The sequence below is a fragment of the Phoca vitulina genome, unplaced genomic scaffold (genome assembly GCF_004348235.1).
Source record: "Phoca vitulina isolate PV1807 unplaced genomic scaffold, GSC_HSeal_1.0 scaffold36, whole genome shotgun sequence".
In the NCBI taxonomy this organism is placed as follows: domain Eukaryota; kingdom Metazoa; phylum Chordata; class Mammalia; order Carnivora; family Phocidae; genus Phoca; species Phoca vitulina.
Window position 1 is genome coordinate 8,446,320 of NW_022589739.1, and position 18,344 is coordinate 8,464,663.

Here is an 18,344-nt window from a genome sequence, read left to right on the forward strand (position 1 = left end):
TTCTTTCTTTCTTTCTTTCTTTCTTTCTTTCTTTCTTTCTTTCTTTCAGATTTTATTTATTTACTTGACAGAGAGAGAGAGCACAAGTAGGGGGAGGCAGCAGGCAGAGGGAGAAGCAGGCTCCTTGCTGAGTGGGGAGCCCAATGTGGGGCTCAATCCCAGGACCTTAGGATCATGACCTGAGCTGAAGGCAGATGCTTTACTGACTGAACCACCCAGGCGCCCTGATCTCTAGTCTTTCTATCTCAGTGAATCACACCATCCTCCATCTAGTTTGCAAGCCAGAAATCTTGGACTCATCCTTCACACCTGCCTTTCCCTCTCCTTCCATCTCTAAATCATCATCAAGGTCTGTTCATTTTTTCTTCAAACCAATCTCAAATCCATCCACTTATTTCTGTCCTTAACCACTGTCACCCTAGACCAAGCTACCATTATCTCTTGCTGGGTCTCCTATAGTAGCCTCCTAACTGTTTCAAAGGTATTCATCCTGTCCCGTTAATATTTCTATCTGTTCTTTGCCCTGCGGCTGGAGTCATCTTTTAAAAATTAAAATTTGATTATGATACCTCTCTTCTCCCCCATTGCCCCCTGCTTAAAATCCATCATGACTTCTCATTGCTCTTAGGATAAAGATACAACTCCTTAATGTGGCCTACAAATTGTATGACTGTATACTTTAACATCCAGACCAAGATACTTTTGAGAATAAAAGACAGTGTTGTTATTTACATGGGGATTGTTTCTCAGCATTCTGGGGCAAATGGAACCCTTCCTATAAGGCCCTGTGGTACCTTCCTCTTCTCCAGCCCCTGGTTCTCTGGGTTCCAGTTACATCGGCCCTTTTTCAGTCCCTTGTCATCATTTTCCCTCCTACCAAGGGCCTTTGCGTGTGCTCTTCTCCTTGCCTCTTCTCTTTAGTCTATTTAACTCTTGCTCATCCTTCATATCTTAGATCAAATGTTTACTCAGGAAAACTGCCTCTGACCACTCTGTCTGGGGCAGACCCCCTTGGCTATAGTCTCTTCTGATACCAGTTCTCTTTCCTTGCACTTGTCACAATTCCAATTTTATTTGTCTGTGTGACTGGTACATGGTATGTAGTTAATAAATACTTGAATATTTGAATTATAGACATTTCCCATGTCATTAGTTTCTGGAAATATCACATAGTGGTTTAGAGCCCAGACTGCAGAGCTAGACAGATGGATGTTTAGATTTGAATTTCAGCTCCCCCACATTCCCTTATCTGAAACCCGTGGGGCTAGTTGTCTTTTAAAGTTCAGAGTGTTTCTGATTATAGAAAGATAACATGGCATATATACTGTATCCCTTGTGAGTGGGGTCTGGGGCAGCACCATGTAATCAAACCCATTGATTTTTCTTTAGTGAGATGATGTCACTCTAAGTGCGAGAAAGGTTATACATAGTTTTGTATCGCTTCAGGTCAGGTTTTGCCAACAAATGAGTTTGCTACAAATTGATGCAAGCACTTTTTGGATTTTAGGATTTCCGATAAGGGCACATGAGTCTGTCCCAACGTAACCTTGAGGCAATCACTTAACTTCCCTGTGCCTCAGATTCCTCAGCTGTAAAATGGAGAGGGTCAGAGGGGAACCTAATCCACAGATTCCATTTGTGTTGTTGTGAGGAGTAAATGTGTTAATATAAATTGACCCTTGAACAACATGGGGTTTAGGGGCACCAATCCCCCACGCAGTTGAAAATCCATGTATAGCTTTTGACTCCCCTGCACTTAACTGCTAATAATAGCCTACAGTTGATCGGAAGTCTGACCGGTAACATAAACAATTGATTAATTGATGTATGGCATAATGTATTCTTACAAGAAAGCAAGCTGGAGAAAAGAAAATGTTATTAATAGAGTCATAAGGAGAGAAAATACATTTACAGTACTATACTGTATTTATTGGAAAAAATCCATGTGTAAATGGACCTGCGCCGTTCACACCTGTGTTGTCCAAAGGTCAACTGTACATGTTAACTGCTTAGAACAGGGAATGGTCTTTAATCAGTGCTATAGCAGGATCAACTCTTATTATATCATTTTTATTGACTTCATCATAATCCACATTGTGCATGAACCATTATTTATTTACTTATGGCAATTTACTTATTGTTGGATATTTATATTTCAAGTACAAAAATGAAGAGAAAAAGTTTATATTTAAGTCTTTTGACTAGATTTTTGATAACTGAAGATCAGTTCCTAAAAATGCAATTAGGGTCAAAGTGCAGGATCATTGTGACTGCTCTTGAAACGAATGGCCGCCTTCAGAAAGATTATACCCATTTGCCACCCCACCATCAGTCTTGTGTGATACTTGCGTCAGCATTATCATTTTTAGAAATCTTGGCTAATTTCACAGAAAAAAACAGCACCTCCCTATTTTAACTCACATCTTTCATTATTGATGTTTTTAAGCATTAAAAAAATCTTGTTTCTGTGAATCACCTGCATAAACTCAATGGTGGCTTTTATCTTGGAGTCTCAGGTTTTTTTTTAATCAGTTGTTTGTTTGATTTCTGCCTCCCCCAGCCCAGGCAGGAATCAGTATGCTGAGCTTTGGCTGGAATTCGCTGGATAGGTATCCCTGGAGGCTGGGGCGAGCTGTTACTTGCCTGCAAGCTCCGGAGCAACGTGGAAAGCTGTGTTTCAGAGGCTAGGTCCCCGGGGAAAATCTGAAATCAGGTCCAGAAACTGACTGTGTGTTTATCTGACTCTTCAGTCTCACAGGACTTGGAAGAAAGAGGGCAGGAGGTAGGAGGCAAATGGCCAAGGCAGAAGAAGGAGGCAGAGTGATTCTGAAATCTGGGAGGGAGAAGCCTTAACCTCCTTTTCGTAGGGACCGTGCAATTTCTTGTGAGGCTGAGGAGGGGAATGCTGGGGGTACTGTCTTGGCCAGACACTGAGGTGTGTGGGTTCTTGTTAGAGTAAGGCTATTAACCCTTGCTTGTCCTATGGGGGCATCCGCCCACAATTGCCATTTCATTTCATTGATGATGGTTTTTGATTTCTAGAAACTAAAACAATTTTATGTTGTCTACCTATTAATAGTTTCCTCTTTGATTCATTGTTTTTATGCTTAGAAAGCCCTTTCCATGCAGAGACGAAAGAACTGTCTGTATTTTCTTAAAAAATGCTAGTTTGTGATGTGAGCATATCAAGGAAGAGTTAATGCAAGTAAGTAAAAGAGGATTGAGTAGTGTGATTTCCATTCCACACCTAAAAGATGCTGATACAAAGAGAGACCCTCATGTCATCTTCATGTCTCCTTGAGGAAGAGCCTACACTGCTCCAGGCGAGCTGAGGAAGACTTTTTCTGACGTGGTCTGTCACACATGGGGAACTTGTAGAATCATATCCTGAGATACTTTTAGAAGTGTCCCAAAAGGAGAAAATGTGATCTCTGAAGATTCTTTCTACTTCTTTTGTCCTCTATATGATGCTATATAGTATTTCAAGCACTCACAATTGTTAGATACTGAGAAATAATTTCCTTCTTTTTAAAAGAGGCTTAAAAAAAGGAAAATGTAATGTAAAATTAATTGCTGACCTTGGTGCTGGTAAATTAGTATGTTTTTTTTTTTTTTTTTAAAGATTTTTTTATTTATTTATTCGACAGAGGGAGAGACAGCGAGAGAGGGAACACAAGCAGGGGGAGAGGCAGAGGGAGAGGGAGAAGCAGGCTTCCCGCGGAGCAGGGAGCCCGATGCGGGGCTCGATCCCAGGACCCTGGGATCATGACCTGAGCCGAAGGCAGACGCTTAACGACTGAGCCACCCAGGCGCCCCGGTAAATTAGTATGTTTTAAGATGAGTTTCAGAAAGAATTTTCCTTTCTGCCAAGCTTCAGTACGGATCAGTGAGGCAAATTGTGTTTTGCTCGGATCTGTCTTAGGGTTCCAGAATGTGAAGAGTGGACAACTTATTGTTAAACCTCATTGATATATCCTTCCTTAGTTTATTAACTAAAATAAATTGTAGAGAACCTGATCACCTCACAAACTCCTGCAGTTTTTCCCACCTGAAGTTCTTTTATTTCAGAAAAGTTTATAAGGTGAGGGGCAGTGACTTTTATATTTAATCAGAATATCTTTTCTACTTACAATGGACTAATTATCTTTCTTAATAGCCATTGATGTGTCAGTTTGAGTATCAGTGAGAATGTGGTATTACATCAGGAAGATAAAGCAAAAAGAAACAGCTTTCTATTGATGAAGATAAGTTAATTTAGAAATACTGTTACCCCAGGGGAATTCTACCAAACACTTAAAGAAGAATTAATACCTATTCTTCTGAAACTGTTCCAAAAAATACAAATGGAAGGAAAACTTCCAAACTCGTTTTATGAGGCCACCATTACCTTGATCCCCAAACCAGACAAAGACCCCATCAAAAAGGAGAATTACAGACCAATATCCTTGATGAACATGGATGCAAAAATTCTCACCAAAATACTAGCCAATATGATCCAACAGTACATTAAAAGGATTATTCACCATGACCAAGTGGGATTTATCCCTGGGCTGCAAGGTTGGTTCAACATCCGCAAATGAATCAACGTGATATAATACATTAACAAAAGAAAGAACAAGAATCATATGATCCTCTCAATAGATGCAGAAAAAGCATTTGACAAAGTACAGCATCTTTTCTTGATCAAAACTCTTCAGAGTATAGGGATAGAGGGTACATACCTCAATATCATAAAAGCCATCTATGAAAAACCTACAGCGAATATCATTCTCAATGGGGAAAAACTGAGAGCTTTCCCCCTAAGGTCAGGAACACAGCAGGGATGTCCACTATCATCACTGCTATTCAACATAATATTAGAAGTCCTAGCCACAGCAATCAGACAACAAAAAGAAATAAAAGGCATCCAAATCGGCAAAGAAGTCAAACTCTCACTCTCTGCAGATGATATGATATGATATGATATGTGGAAAACCCAAAAGACTCCACCCCAAAACTGCTAGAACTCATACAGGAATTCAGTAAAGTGGCAAGATATAAAATCAATGCACAGAAATCTGTGGCATTCCTATACACCAACAACAAGACAGAAGAAAGAGAAATTAAGGAGTCGATCCCATTTACAATTGCACCCAAAACCATAAGATACCTAGGAATAAATCTAACCAAAGAGGCAAAGGATCTGTACTCAGAAAACTATAAAATACTCATGAAAGAAATTGAGGAAGACACAAAGAAATGGAAAAACGTTCCATGCTCATGGATTGGAAGAACAAATACTGTGAAGATGTCAATGCTACCTAGAGCAGTCTACACATTCAATGCAATCCCCATCAAAATACCATCCACTTTTTTCAAAGAAATGGAACAAATAATCCTAAAATTTGTATGGAATCAGAAAAGACCCCGAATAGGCAGAGGAATGTTGAAAAAGAAAAGCAAAGCTGGCGGCATCACAATTCCGGACTTCCAGCTCTATTACAAAGCTGTCATCATCAAGACAGTATTGTACTGGCACAAAAACAGACACATAGATCAATGGCACAGAATAGAGAGCCCAGAAATGGACCCTCAACTCTATGGTCAACTCATCTTTGACAAAGCAGGAAAGAATGTCCATTGGAAAAAAGACAGTCCCTTCAACAAATGGTGTTGGAAAAATTGGACAGCCACATGCAGAAGAATGAAACTGGACCATTTCCTTACACCACACACAAAAATAGACTCGAAATGGTTGAAAGACCTCAATGTGAGACAGGAGTCCTTCAAATACTAAAGGAGAACACAGGCAGCAACCTCTTTGACCTCAGCCGCAGCAAGTTCTTCCTAGAAACATCACCAAAGGCAAGGGAAGCAAGGGCAAAAATGAACTATTGGGACTTCATCAAGATAAAAAGCTTTTGCACAGCAAAAGAAACAGTCAACAAAACCAAAAGACAACCGACAGAATGGGAGAAGATATTTGCAAATGACATATCAGATAAAGGGCTAGTATCCAAAATCTATAAAGAACTTATCAAACTCAACACCCAAAGAACAAATGATCCAATCAAGAAATGGGCAGAAGACATGAACAGACATTTTTCCAAAGAAGACATCCAAATGACCAACAGACACATGAAAAAGTGCTCAACATCACTCGGCATCAGGGAAATCCAAATCAAAACCTCAATGAGATATCACCTCACACCAGTCAGAATGGCTAAAATTAACAAGTCAGGAAACGACAGATGTTGGCGGGGATGCGGAGAAAGGGGAACCCTCCTACACTGTTGGTGGGAATGCAAGCTGGTGCAGCCACTCTGGAAAACAGTACGGAGGTTCCTCAAAAAGTTGAAAATAGAGCTACCATACGATCCAGCAATTGCACTACTGGGTATTTACCCCAAAGATACCAATGTAGGGATCCGAAGGGGTACGTGCACCCCGATGTTTATAGCAGCAATGTCCACAATAGCCAAACTGTGGAAAGAGCCAAGATGTCCATCGACAGATGAATGGATAAAGAAGATGTGGTATATATATATATATATATATATATATATATATATATATATATATATATAATGGAATATTATGCAGCCATCAAAAGGAATGAGATTAGTTATGAGATCTTGCCATTTGCAACAACGTGGATGGAACTGGAAGGTGTTATGCTGAGCAAAATAAGTCAATCAGAGAAAGACATGTATCATATGACCTCACTGATATGTATCATATGACCTCACTGATATGAGGAATTCTTAATCTCAGGAAACAAACTGAGGGTTGCTGGAGTGGTGGGGGGTGGGAGGGATGGGGTGGCTGGGTGATAGACATTGGGGAGGGTATGTGCTATGGTGAGTGCTGTGAATTGTGCAAGACTGTTGAATCACAGATCTGTACCTCTGAAACAAATAATGCAATATATGTTAAGGAAAAAAAAAAGAAGAAGAAGAAGATAGCAGGAGGGGAAGAATGAAGGGGGGGAAATCGGAGGGGGAGACGAACCATGAGAGATGATGGACTCTGAAAAACAAACTGAGGGTTCTAGAGGGGAGGGGGGTGGGAGGATGGGTTAGCCTGGTGATGGGTATTAAAGAGTTCTGCATGGAGCACTGGGTGTTATGCACAAACAATGAATCATGGAACACTACATCAAAAACTAATGATGTAATGTATGGTGATTAACATAACAATAAAAAATTAAAAAAAAGAAATACTGTTACCATTTGCCTTAATTTTTGATCTATACAATTTGGTAAACATTATTAACTATTATAAATATTCATTCAAATATTTATTGAGTGTGTATGACGAGAATATTGCATTATATTTTCACTTTTATGTAGTGTGTGTACAAAGTTTGCTTGTGATTCAATATTCCTAACATGAGCTGTGCTTATTTGGAAAAATTGGTCATTTGGACTCACACATGTTCATTCAGGGAATCTAGGAAGAGCCTTATAGAAAATGTTCATCCAGTCTCCGAGGTTGAGATGCTGGTAATTGGAAGTGCTATTCTGTTACATTGTCGTTACCACGGTGGAATGCTCATCTGCAGCAGCAGAGGTGGCGGGGAGAGGATCCGTTTACCATTTACCAAAGGCGGTGCATCTGAGGCTCAGGTTCTTATACCTGAATTCTTTCAAGTCTGTTTGCTCTTAGCAGATCTAACACAGAGGCTCTTCTCTCTGCTCTAGGGAGCTCAGCTTGCAACCAGCTGAGATATTGGGAAGAAAGCAAATATTTATCCTTGGATGTTTTTCATGGAAATCAAATTAATTTTTCCTCCCAACCTTTATGTTGGTGTTCAGTTTATGTTGGTGTTCAGTTTATGGCAATAAAATTCAATGCTTTTCATATTTGTTATTATGAAAGTAAACACCAATGTGCAGCAGTGATTTTCAAGTTAACTTAATTGCTTTTCTGTCAAATCTCTTTGATGGTACATATGTTATAAGGTGTACACTTAGCTCATTTTTATAGTTGCACCTTTTTTATAGAGATATAATTAGCATACTATAAAATTCACCCATTTAAAGTGTACAATCAAGTGTTTAGTGTATCACTAGGCTTTGCAGCCATCACCACTATCTAATTCCAGAAGCTGTCCTCACCTTAAAAGAGAAATCCCACATCTATTAGCAGTCAATCCGCTCCCTCCCCCCGCCCCCTGTTCTCCCCTCCCCTAGCACCTGGCAAACACTAATCTATGGTTTGCCTATTGCATAAATGGAATCATACAATATGAGGCCTTTTGCATTTGGCTTCTCTCACTTAACACAGTGTTTTTCAGAATCATTTCTGTTGTAGGGTTTTGGTTTTTTTTTTTGTGAGAGAGAGAGAGAAAGAGAGAGGGTGAGTCGGGGGAGGGGCAGGGGGAGAGAGAGAATCCCAGGCAACCTCCACGCTCCACACAGAGCCTGACATGGGGCTGGATCCCACGACCCTGAGATCATGATCCGAGCCAATATTAAGAGTAGAACACTAAACCTCCTGAGCCACCCAGGTACCCCTTCATTCCTTTTTTATGACTGAGTACAATTCCATTGTATATATATAGCACATTTTACTTATACATTCATCAGTAGATGGCCATTTGGGTTGTTTCCTTTTTTGGCTATCATGAATAAAGCTGCTATGAATATTTACCTGCGAGTTTTTGTGTAAACATATGTTTTCATTTCTCTTGAGTATATATACCTGAAAGTGAAATTGCTCATCATATAATAACTCTGTGTTTAACTTTTTGGAGAGTGCCAAGGTGTTTTCCAAAGTAGTTGCACCATTTTGCATTCCCACCACAATGTGCAAGGGTTCTCATGTCTCCATATCCTCACCAGTGCTTGTTTGTCTGTCTTTTTGATTATAGCCATCCAGTAGGTGAGAAGAGGTACCTTGTTATAGTTTTGATTTGCATTTTCTTCATAACTAATGATGTTGAACATCTTTCCGTGTGTTTGTTGTCATTTGTATATCTTTTTTGGAGAAATATTTATTTAAATCCTTTGTATATTTTTTATTTAGATTGTTGAGTTTTAATTTACATATTCTGGATACTAGACCCTTGTCGGACAGATGTTTTACAAATATCACATTATGTAGATTGTCTTTTTACTTTCTTGGTAGTGGCCTTTGAGGAACAAAAGTTTTTAATTTTATGAAGTCCAGTATATCTATTCTTGCTTGGCTTTCAATGTCATATCTAAAAAACTATTGCCTAAGTCAAGGTCACAAAGATTTACCTGTATGTTTTCTTTTAAGAGTTTTGTAGTTTTAGCTCTTACATTTAGGTCTTTGATTCATTTTGAGTTAATTTTTGTACATGTGTGAGGTAGGTGTCCAAATCCATTCTTTGGTGTGTGGATATCCAGTTGTCCCAGAACTATTTGCTGTACACCTCACAAGTCAACCTGTGAGTCATGTTTTGGGGAAACACTTTGGCTGATTCCTTATCTCAATTAGATGCCACCGTTCTACACACTGGACATTTGAGGCAAAGGAACATATGTATTGCTAGCTAGGAACTAGGACTTTAGTTCCACGTTTCTATGTAGGTTTGTAACTTGGTGAATTGGCTTGTAGGAAATGTAAGCTTCGGGGCTACTTCCCTCTCTAATCCCCCTTAAGGCCTCCAGGTGGACCTATGTGGCTGCCTCCTTGCCATCTTTTCTCTGAATCATAACCTGATTCCCATCTGACCTTCTGGGGAAAGGAGAAGAGCCAAGGAGAAGTTGCTTCCTCCCTTCTTTAGAAAGGCCCTAAAATTTTCCTTCCAGCCTCATGGGAGGAACAGAAAAGCCATGTGAACCTTTCCACAAACAAAAGGAGGGGGATCCTCAAGGGAAGACAGATCTTGTCACCTCTCTGTGCCACCCCTTGACAGCTCCTCTCTCTGGAATTACGACCTAATTGGGCCTTGGCTGATTTCGGAACTCCTTTTCCTTGAAATGGAATGATAAGGAAGATAGCTTTGCATTCCTTCCAGAGATTCAGGTGGTATTGTGGGAAAAGCTTAGGATTGGTTCACCTGAGTTCAGAGTTTGGTTCTGCATCTCGAACTTAGGTTTTTTTATCTATAAAATGGGGTTTATAATCACAGTTTCCCAGGATGATTATGAAAAACAAATCAAATATCATATGTAAAGTACCTAACAAATTTGTAGCCCCTAAGTAAATGCCAGTTTCCCTTCTCTCTTTTCCAAATTTTCTGGGAAATTTGTATAAATCTGTACAAATACAGTTTTTAAAAAAACTCCATAGGATCTTAGAGTTGGAAGGGACCTTCATACTTCTGATTATAACACTTCGTTGAATCTGTCAGAGCTCTTTTCATGTTTATTTACTTGATTTATTCCATTAGTATCGATCACTTACTTTATTTCAGACACTGTTCTCTCTCTGTCAGAAGTCAGTGGAGAGATGACAGACACACACGACACAGGCCTGATGCATGCTTGTCACTGTCACTTCACTCATCCTCACTTCTCATTTGATTCCTCCCTCACGAAATGATGAGCCAGACAGTACCATAGATTCTTGGAATGCAGAGATGCAGTCTTGGAGAGCTCATGGTCTCTAGTGGAGGGAAGTACACCAAGCAAGGATCATATCCTGCGGGGGGCGCTGCTAGAGACACACGGACAGGTGCTGTGGGAGTGGGAGGAGAGCGCTCCCCAGTCTGCTTGCGGGAGTCAGGGAAGAATGAGCAAAAGGGGAAAGGAGTCTGAGGCAGGAAGACAGCAGGCTCAAAGGCCCGGATGCGGGAAAGAGTATTCTTTCAGGGAGCTAACCCCCAGGGAAATAATCAGAGACAGTGACTAGATAGGATAGTAGTGCCCAGCTTACCAAGAGCCTGTTATGCTGGGCTGAGATTTGAGGTCCGTTTTGATGGGAGAAAACTGAAGCACAATTTGTAGTTAAGAATTAACATCTATCTTGGCTTTGTTCTTATTCCAAGCCTAGCTTTCAAAACATCTTTTCTTTGTCTTTTGTCTTTGGCATTTTCCCCAAGCATCTGCTATTTTAGGCTTTTGCCTTGGTGATTCTCTTCATACAGCATCCGGCCGCTTTGGTATTGTCCTGGGTTACTAGCCTATCTACTTTGGAGTGATAACTCATGGAGAGCTCCCTCGGTGTCAGTATGCTTTCTCTGGAAGAGTCTATCTCCTGTTTGCCCCGGGACTCAGTAATGGGAAAGACCCACCCTGTGGTAGAGAGAGGGCTGTCAGAGGAGGGCCGGCTACATGGGGAAGCCCCCAGAACTAGACATACTGTCCGCTGACGCTTCTGATGTTGCCAGAGCCCCAGCTCCCTCCTCCTCTCCTCCCATAGCCTCTCGCTGACTGACTCTGCTCTGGGGCTGTGGCTCTCGGCCGCTCTTGCTTTGCCTTATTCTGAGTCACTGAGGGATTGAGGAGTGGCCCCGAAGCTCAGGAATCTTAGCCTCGTTAGTGGCAGCCATCCTCCACACATCCAGTCACTTATCTCCTCAAGACACAGTCCAAGCAGACATTTCCGACATGAGAGGACACGTCTGAATTTCCAGAGGTCACTTATGTAGGGCTTTGTTCGGAGATCCTCCCTATTGTAGAAATCATTGAAGAAACTAGCCTTGGGAAGATTGGGTAGGGGTGGAAGGGAGAATGGAGGGCATGACAGCTACTTTCAGGTATCTGAAGGGCTGGGTAAGGATAGGGGACAAGGTGCCAGATTTTGGTCTGGAATTCTGGCCCTACCTCTTACTAGCTTTGTTTTTTTAATCTAAATTCTTTTAAGCCTAAAATCATTCTGCGATTTAATAAATGTATCAGGCAGTGCCTCTACCGATTAGATCTGGATTCTTAAGGCAGATTGAGTGGCAGCATTTTAGCATTTTGGGCTCAGCCACTAGTGAATTGAAGTTGTAATAGCTGTATTTATTATACCCAGAATTGAATGAGTTATTAATAAACCATTCCTTAGCCCCGTATTATCTCTGTTTTACAGACTAATTTTTTTCAATAGGATTTCCTTAATTGTATCAAATATTTCATTCCTAGAATGCTTAACATGTCTGATTGGCATAATCTCCAGGGAAACTAGGCAGTCTTAATTACATCTAATGTTTTGATTTCGTTTGATTCTTTAGATGAGATTAAAAGTAATTTATTTTAAAGGCTATGACTACTCTCTGTATACCTATGCTTATTGTGAATTTAGAAAGCTTTGGCCATATTACATTAGCATTACCAGTATATCAGATAATTTAGATTGTGGACTAGTATATAGGGTAGTTAACTTCTTTCAGAACAAAAAGCTTGATGACACTATTTTTTTCACTACCTTCCCCCCACTTTTCTCATCACTGTCTTTGGATAGCATTGATTTATATTCTGTTCAATTACCCATTTCCATAGTATATGTCAAGACTTGCTCCTGAGGAAGTAGAGGGTTCTTGGGGTTGACTCTTCCCAAAATATGTTTCCTAGTGAATAAATGTTGGTAATAATTTGTAGAATATGATTTTTAGTTCTAGATGTCATGTTTCACCCAGAGGAGGGTGAAGGGCCTGGGATGGTGAAGCATCTTTACATGATATGAAGAATGGCTGAGGGTCTTAGAGATACAGAAAAGATGGTTTGCCTCTAGGAAACATGATCAAGGGGACACATGCTCTTTTTCTTCATATCTAGAAGACTGAGATCTACTAAAGAGGGACAAGGCATATCTGTAGGAAGGACAGACCAGTCGTGACCTGTAGGAAAATTTATATGGAAACCATTTTGGCTCAATATGAAGAGAAACATTCCATCATGGGTGGCCATTGAAATGAGGTTTTGGGGAAAGTAAAGAATGGGTTCCCTGTTGTTGGGAAACTTTAAACAGTGTCTATGTCAGCAAAATCTGATCTTCCATGAAAAAAAAATCCCATATACCAGATGTCCTTTGGTGTTCTTCCCAGTTCCTGGATTCTGTGGTTGCCTCCCCCCATTCCTGATACTATGATATGGCTACTTCTACATTCTAGGTTTTGCTTTAGTGATTTGCACGTGATTGAGTTAATCTTCCTGAACAACCAACCATAGCACAGAAGGCTATGATGTGGTAGATAAAAACTGCCTGACGTGATAATTCACAAAGTGGATATATACCATGTGCACATATATACTTATATATCTGTTTTGTATAATGGAGAGTTATTATACTTTCATGGTTTTGTCCTCTGTTCCTATTGTTATAAAATATCATGTGCTTTAAAGACCTCTGAGTCTCAGAAGAAGCAATTTCTTTATTTTGATATTTATTTATCAAATTGATTTTTAAAGAATACAGCTCTGTTAAGTTTTCCAAATAGAGCTAATGAAGAGCCTTCGTGGGAGTAGGAATTAAAAACTGGTGGTTTTATTGTGAGATTATTTGAGAAAGATCTACAAATAAAATTGTATAGACATTCAATTAGTGTCTTGGAAATTTAAGAATAGGAAGTGAGAACACTATAGTCATTTTGGAAAATTGTGTTTTTAGACTTAGTTATTAATTGGATTGTTGAGTGCAGCATTAGTGGTTTCAAAGGGCATCACAGTTCATTACAATTCTGACCTGGGGTAATAGATATAGAGGTAAAATGAAATCCATTTTCCTTAAGAACTACTGGCTTTATGAAATGATTAAATCTGATTTTAAAATAAAGCATTAAGTGCAACCACTAAGAGTTCAAAAAACACTTACGGGTCCCGTGAAGAAGATTTAGTGCACTTAGCTTTCAAACAATTTGCTCATTGTAGATGAAATGCCTTTAAATTGATGTAAGTTATCATGCCAATAAATTAATAAACTATGAGAAGATACATATCTTCTCTTTGGAATGGGCTCATTCTCCAGGGACAGATGGTTCTCCTTCAGACTAGGCTTTCTTCTGAAGTGGTAAGGTGTTAGAGAAGTCTGTTTTCTGCATGAACTTAAGCTCATTGTGGGTGCTATTAAGCTTTTGATGTGATATTGTGGAAAGGAAGTCATCATGCTGGGAGAATTTCCCCACTGAGAAAGATTTACATTCTATAGGACTTTTAGAATTCTTTAATACTTTTCATTTAAAGACCCCAAAGCATATGATTTATGTACAAATACATCTCTCTTCCATGAACTCCTATGCAGCCCAGGCCATTGGTATTAGAGAATATGGGGAATGTCCTTAAGTTCATTGGGGAGCAAGGTAAAGCCTCGGCAGTCTTAGAAAACGAACAGATCTTCTGACTCTGCTAAATCTAAATCTTCTATTGGGTAGCTTCTTCTTCTAATGGCAGCCTGAATACTGTGCAATGTAAGTAGTGATATTTAATGTCAAAATCATGATTTTTCAAATATTTGGGTATCTGTTACAAATAGTGAGTAAATGAATTTATCCGTTTATGTTTGAACATTTTAGAGTCACGTTGCTAAGTGAAAATATAATGAATTTCTGTTGAAAATATCCAATTTTTTTCTCCCCTTAATAGCAAAACATCTTCATGCATCTTTCTCAAAATATTATTAATAAGATTGGCCATGAACAACCATTATTGAAGTATTCGAATCACTGTGGGCTTTAGACATGAAGCTGGGGCGCAGAGCAGCTTTTTTCTTTTCTTCTTCTCTTTTTGGTCTGCCCCCTTTTTATCGCCTCTGTGCTTCTACACAGGATGTAAAAAGAACTGCTTGGGTCATGATCTCAGGGTTCTGGGATCCAGCCCCGCATCAGGCTCCTTGCTTGGCGAGGAGTCTGCGTCTCCTTCTCCCTCTGCCCCTCCGCCTGCTTGTGCTCTCTCTCTCTCTCTCAAATCAATAAAATCTTAAAAAAAAAAAAAAAAAAAGAACTCTCTACGGAGGTCCTTACTTCTTAAACTTATTTGTAGTGTGCCAATGGGATGAGACTGAGTAGTCATTGTTGCTGCTGTTAATTCCTAGTAATAACTTTTAAAAAGTGCACCGAATTATCTGAATGTTAATACTCAGCAATTTCACCTCTTTCAGCCCTCTTTTCCTTACGTCTGTGGGACTTCTCCACCACTTCCACTGCTACCTTTTGGCTTATTTGTGTGAATAGATTGCTCTTTCCCTTTCTTTCCCTCCCTCCCTCTTTCTCTCCTTTTCGCAAATACTGGATACCTACTAAGTGCACTGTGAGAGCCTGAAGGATACAATGATGGATTATGATAGGATCACTGTCTTCAAGAGCTGGTCTGGTGGTGGAGAGGTAGGTAAGTAATATGATGGAGTGTGATCAAAATAGTACACTATGACAACTAGGGATACAGTGCTTGCAAAGTATGAAGGATAGAGAAACTTAAGCTTTGTGTATGGGAGTGGGGAGAATAAGAGAAATGAACATTGACTGATAAGGTAGAAGTATGATTGAATATTTATTAATTTTTTTGTTTAACCAGTGTTGTTTAATCTGCATGAATTTTTAGGCATTGATTTGAGGCATTTTCAGTTCAGTGTGGTGGAACTTATAGTTGGCCATGTATTTTATTTTATGTCCTTAGAACATCTCCTACAATAGATTTTTTTTTTTCTTTTTTGGTTTCCAGAGGCTTAGCAGGATAAATATTACTGCTCATGATTTCTTGCTTCTGAAATTTTTCTACCTATTATTTGGAGAAGCCCATTTTGCGATTTCTTAAGGATTCTGACCTGGTCACTGGGCAGTCATAGTGATTAGATTCTGTGTCATATTGAGTGTCTTCCTAACACTTTCAACTTCTGTATTTATTAGTATTTTACTTAGTTTACTTTGGTTTTAAAAAATCCTTACACTAAATGTTGTTCATAAAATATTCATAAATCTTATGAGGACCTATTTGTGATATTAATTTATTTAACAGCTATTTAATAAAGCACCTACTATGTGGCAGGCATTGTGGTGAGCACTGGGATAAGAGAAAGATGGGGTCTGTACCTTCATAGAGCTTACAGTCTGATGGGGGAATACAGACAGGGAAGTGGACAGTGGGAAAGGTGCTATGGAGTACATGGTACTGCTTGACTCATACAAAAGGCACCTAATCCAGACTTAGGGGCCTGGAGATGTGTTTTTGAATGGAGTGGCATCTATATTAAGACTTAAGGATGGGTAGAAACCATCCAGGTAAAAGGTAGAGTGATAGGGCATGGTGTTTCAAACAGAGGAAATAACATGTGAGTCTGGGTGGACCTGAGAGATAGAGGGGCTGCAAGAATGTTGACAGGAGCCTAGAGTACGAGGTAGGGGAGTGGATTAGAATGAGGCTAGAGACCATATCATATCTATCATGCTGGGTTTGGTGAGCCATGTTAAGGAATAGACTTTAATTCAAGGTAAGAGGGAGTGATGGATGGGCTTTGAATAGGGAGATGGCCTAATTTGATATGCGTTTTAGAAAAATCATTTTGGTTGCCGTTTGCATCTCAGCTTGAGATGAAGAGATCAGTTAATTGGAGCCTGGGATAGTAATTCAAGTAGGAGATATTGGAGTGGCAGAGGTGAAATAGCCACGGGCATTATGTGACTAAGGTTTTAAGTCAGACGGAGGCTCAGCTTAACTGGACATTGGACTATGCTTTGATTTTCTGTCTTGACGAAAAACTTCTGGATTTTTTAAATGTATTTTTTAATTTTAAGTTTTTATTTAAATTCCAATTAGTTAACATACCGTGTTATATTAGTTTCAGGTGTACAATATAGTGACTCAACACTTCCATAGGACACTGGGTGCTCATTACAAGTGCCCTCCTGAATTCCCATCACCTGTGTCACCCTGCCCCTCCCCCACTCCATTCTAGTAACCATCAGTTTGTTCTGTGTATTTAAGAGTCTGTTTCTTGGCTTACCTCTCTCTCTCTTATTTTTTTCCTTTGCTTGTTTGGAAAAACTTCTGGATTTTAAACCGTTTTAGAACAAATACTTTATGACATTTAAAAAATCATGTTACTGTTAAAAATAGTAGCACATATTATAAAGTATACCAGATATTATTCTAAGCACTTTACATTATTAATTGATGTACAATTTACAGCAATCCTATGAGATTGCTACTAGTTTTATCTCATTTAGACAGATGAGAAAACTGAGATATAGGTTAAGTAATATGCCCAAGGTCAGATAGCTAGTAAGTGTCTAAGCTGGGATTTGAACGATGTCAGTTTGGGGCCAGGGTCAGTTCTCTTAACCACTGTTTCCCATTCCTGAGAGTTTGGAGGAATGAGGCATGAGCCCTCCTCTCCAACTCTCTGCTATTCTGTATCCATTCTGAAGAGAAGCAGATTAATTCCAAAGAAAGTTAGAGGTAGAAGCAGGATTTATGGATTTAGAGAGAGGGAGGAAAGTAGAATGACTCTTAGATTTGTGGTTTGGCCTCTTGGGTGACCGTGGGACCATTCACGGAAACAGGAAGCCACAGAGGGGGAAGAGTAAGTCCAGGCAAGGGTGGAGGATGGAGAAGGAGCAAGGCGAGGTAATTATTGCTGTTATTATAAACATGTTGGATTTGAGGTGCTTGTGGGTCATCCTTGTAGATACGCTCAGGGGACAGTTGTTGTACGGGTCTGGTTGTTTGCTGTTACAGTAGCTGGGATTCAGAGAGAGAGAGAGAGAGAGAGAGAGACCTGTGGCTACCAGATCTGGAACAGCTTCTGTGAACCAGGTCTTGGTTTAAATAGGTAGGAGCCTTCTAGATGAGGGAAGCAGTATACTTGATGACTTCCTGGTAACAATGGACACTTCCTGGTAAGAATGTGGGTGAAGGGCGACTGGGTGGCTCAGTTGGTTAAGCAACTGCCTTCGGCTCAGGTCAGGATCCTGGAGTCCTGGGATCGTGTTCTGCATCCGGGCTCCCTGCTCAGCAGGGAGTCTGCTTCTTCCTCTGACCCTCCCCCCTCTCATGTGCGCTCTCTCTCTTTCTCTCTCTCTCATTCTCTCTCTCTCAAATGGATAAATAAAATATTAAAAAAAAAAAAGAATATGGGTGAAATGAGAAGATCTGATTTCTAGGCATTTTTTTTCTTGTAAAGCATGTGACTTTTGGCAAATCACTCCTCTTTGGCTTTCATTTCATTTATTTATTTGATTATTTAAAAATCATTTAAATTCATATTTAATAGGTTACATTTCAATTGAAAATGTTCATCTACAAAAGAATAAACATATCTGCTCTGCTTGCTTATAGTTGTTGAAAATTAGAATGTCCTTTCATGGACCTTCTGTTTCTGAGATTCTTATTGCAGGAATTAAACTCAAGTGTTTAAACATACTTTATCAATGGTAAAGGAAGAGTACAAATATGAATTAGTGGCCCCTGGTATTTTGTAGAGATTATATACATAAGTCTATAGATAGTGGCAAACGTGCAATGGCTCCTGATTGT